The sequence below is a fragment of the Pelmatolapia mariae genome, linkage group LG17 (assembly GCF_036321145.2).
Source record: "Pelmatolapia mariae isolate MD_Pm_ZW linkage group LG17, Pm_UMD_F_2, whole genome shotgun sequence".
NCBI classification, from domain to species: Eukaryota; Metazoa; Chordata; class Actinopteri; order Cichliformes; family Cichlidae; genus Pelmatolapia; species Pelmatolapia mariae.
Window position 1 is genome coordinate 30,912,789 of NC_086242.1, and position 3,382 is coordinate 30,916,170.

The following is a 3,382-nucleotide window of genomic DNA, read 5'->3' on the forward strand; positions in this document are numbered from 1 at the left end:
GGTGGATAAAGACAAAATGCTGTTAATCTTACTATCTGCAGTTTTTCCACGCTTACATATACTCACATAGTTACTGTCCCTCCATTTAGAAAGACAAAGGCGTCAGAGTGAACTTCGGACGTGGCTTCTACATTCAGCACAGACGCTCTCACAACCCAAATCCTGATGTCGATTTTGAATAAATTTACCTTTAAAAAAAATTAAATTTATGTTTGCTGTATGCATTTTGTTTATTCCTAAATTGTGAGTCTACACCAACTTAAGTACTGTCTTTAGTTAATAACACTTGAAATGATGAAGGCGCTTCAAAATGGCACTTGAAAAGTAACACAAAATTAGCCGCCTTTCCAGAAAAACTTTTCTTTAGTACTTAGGGTTTTGTGAGGGCACAAATCCCTGTTTAGTCTTTCCCTCCCAGGCTTCTAGACTTCTGATTGCCCAACATTTTTTTTTTAACGTTTACATGTGGACGGAGATATTTTTACAAAACTGCACGTGTGGACAGGACTAAAAAAAAGAAAACGGAAAATCTCCGTTTTAAAAAATACCCGTGTACGTGTGAATGTAGCTTAAGTGGATTTTAGTCAGTGCAAACATTAAACACAGTCAAAGTTTCAAATAAAGAGGCCAGTGTATGTACAAGTATTGCTGTAACCTTTTGTTTCATAAGTGGCAACAAATCAGAAGAAAGAAATCACAAGGGCTACATTACAGCCCAGTATAGAGGACTGGCTAGCAATTACCTGGTGAGTGGTTCCCAAAAGTTGCTGGCTTTGCAACAAATGTATGGGCAGAAATCTGTGCCATCAGAAACTGAATTTGAATAAGTTAAATTTGAATCTGAATTGTAACTTGAATAAAAGCTTTTGAAAACTGAATTTGAATTAGTCTAATTTGAAATTGAATTTATGGTTTGAAAATGATCATCACTAAATTGAAATTGAATTTTATATATTGAAAATGAATTCATTTGCTTTGAAACTGCATTTTATCCTTTAAAAATTCAGCTCTCGAATAATTTCAGTTTCACTCTGACCATTCAGTTTCAGTTCTACAATTCAATTTCAGTTCCAAAATTCAGTTTTTTGGAACTTACTTCCGGTTCCGGTTCAAGAGTAAACGAGCGCAGATTAATAGAACTACGTTTTACCAGCGGGCCGAAAGTGTTACTGACGGGAATCTACAGCGTCTTGAGCTGAATTAAGACTTCAGAAGTCATTCGTCATGTCGAATGACCAGCGGATAAACTCTCAGGTTGGTAATAAATGTATTACATGTATAAGAACAAGCGTCATGTTAACAATTGATAGCCGTACAGTAACTTTTATGCTTATTGTAGCTGTTAGCTAAAAACGCTAATTTAGCCTAGTTTGCCCTGGATTTAGCTTTGACAAATAAATATGATCGACTGTTTCTAGTAGAATTCCAAAGTTGTCATCTCGTACCCCGTCAGAGCCCTGTATGCTTGCAGACACCTCTACAGTAGGGAAACATGCAAAACAGCGTCCAAACCTTTGTATTTTAGCTTTATTTATGTCTTACACAGCATCCCAACTCTTTAGCTAACTTAATAACTTTAGCTAAAGTGAATAGTTAGTCTAATTCATTAGTGCAGCATTACTGGATCACCTCTGTTTGAAGTGATATAATATGATATACAACTATCACTGAAGCAGCAAACTTTGTAAATAAACAACACTTCTCATTCTCTAAACGTTTGGCCACAGCTGTAGATTATACTATCAGTGCTTTTTCACTCTTGACAATAATTACATTTCTAAATTCTCTTTGTGCATTTACAGGTAAACAATATCTAATATTTTATCTAAATGACTGCTTTGTCTTTGAAAAGGTGAAGAGCCTGAGGCCGGTGACAGTCCAGTTCTACTCCAAGTACATCCATACGGTGGCTCACAGGACAAGGCCACATTCCTGTCCTGCCAGAAGAGAAGAGAAACTTCAGAGTCTTCATGCAGTTCAACCACACCTGTCATATTCCATATGACAGGGGTCTCAAACTCCAGTCCTCGAGGGATGCATGCAACTTTTCCATGTGTCCCTGGTGCAACACACCTGAATACAATTAGTAGGTCATTAGCAAGAGTATAGAACTTGACTGCATGCTGAGGTGGCAACCCCTAACCCTACCTACTCAAGTAAATTTAAGTAAATATATGTATTTGGAAACATATACTTCTAAAATACTTTTATTGCACCATGTTCATTCACTCATGAGCTGCTGTAACGTGAATCAAATGGCTGAATTGCCAACTCAGCATGCATTCAAGTTCTGTACTCTTGCTAATGACCTACTAGGTGTGTTGCAACAGGTACACATGGAAAAGTTGCAGGACAGCGGCCCTCGAGGACTGGAGATTGAGACCCCTGCCGTATGGTGTTCATGCAGTTTTCTACCCCACAGTTACAGCATGTCTGACTGCCTGTTCAGCATATGCAAAAATATATGAGTTTAAGCATGTGATGACAAAGGCCTTCCATTATGGTGTTTGTCATCACATGTCACAGACATCTGGATGATCATTTGGAATAAACAAAAAACTTGTTACTTCATCTTTTATCTTTATTATTATTATTATTATTGTTCTTATTTTACATTTTTCATTGTTAGGCATTAGGTTTATTTATAGTAGTCCTTTCCAACTTCTTTCCCTCTTCCATGTTACTGTGTCAGCATCTGTTTGGGGTTGGGAGTGGAACAGAAAGTAAGGAAATCCAAAGTGCCATTAAAACCAGGAGAGGTTCTTATATTTCAGAAGAAGGGATTAATTCAAAAGAAATGACCTCAATGCCATATTTTATTTAGGAACCCTGGAAGGCACTTTGCAAAATAACACATTCTTCTAATTTCACCCTCAGATGAGCCAAGCTACGACTGTCAGGGAAGGTGATGTAGGTACAGAGCATGTGAGAGTGGTTAAGTTGATGTCTCTTGTCTAGATGAAGGCACAAGAGGGATCAATGGCAATGCGTAGAGATTCAGTATCTTCAGTCTTCAGTGGACACTCCATTTCTGGCACAAAAACACCTGTAAAAGATGATCGATTTAGGAGGTGACCTGACAACTTCAGCCTGTCAAACATAGCAATGGAGCAGTATGTTTAAAAAAAAAAAAAAACTAAGCATGCACTCAGTACCCTAAGAATTATTATGGTAGTTAAACACAGTGATAGTCACATATCATATCACTTCAAACGGAGGTGATCCAGTAATGCTGTACTAATGAATTAGACTAACTATTCACTTTAGCTAAAGTTATTAAGTTAGCTAAAGAGTTGGGATGCTGTGTAAGACATAAATAAAGCTAAAATACAAAGGTTTGGACACCGTTTTGCCTGTTTCCCTACTGTAGGGGTCTCTGCAA

At 37.4% G+C, this 3,382-nt stretch overlaps 1 long non-coding RNA gene across 1 annotated transcript; it reads left to right on the forward strand.

Moving 5' to 3' along the window:
• Window positions 1-1,044: 1,044 nt before the first annotated feature.
• LOC134647040 (uncharacterized) lies at window positions 1,045-2,571 on the forward strand. The gene is made up of 2 exons (XR_010096802.1): window positions 1,045-1,254; window positions 1,853-2,571. It is a non-coding gene; the product is annotated as an uncharacterized LOC134647040 (long non-coding RNA).
• Window positions 2,572-3,382: the final 811 nt, after the last annotated feature.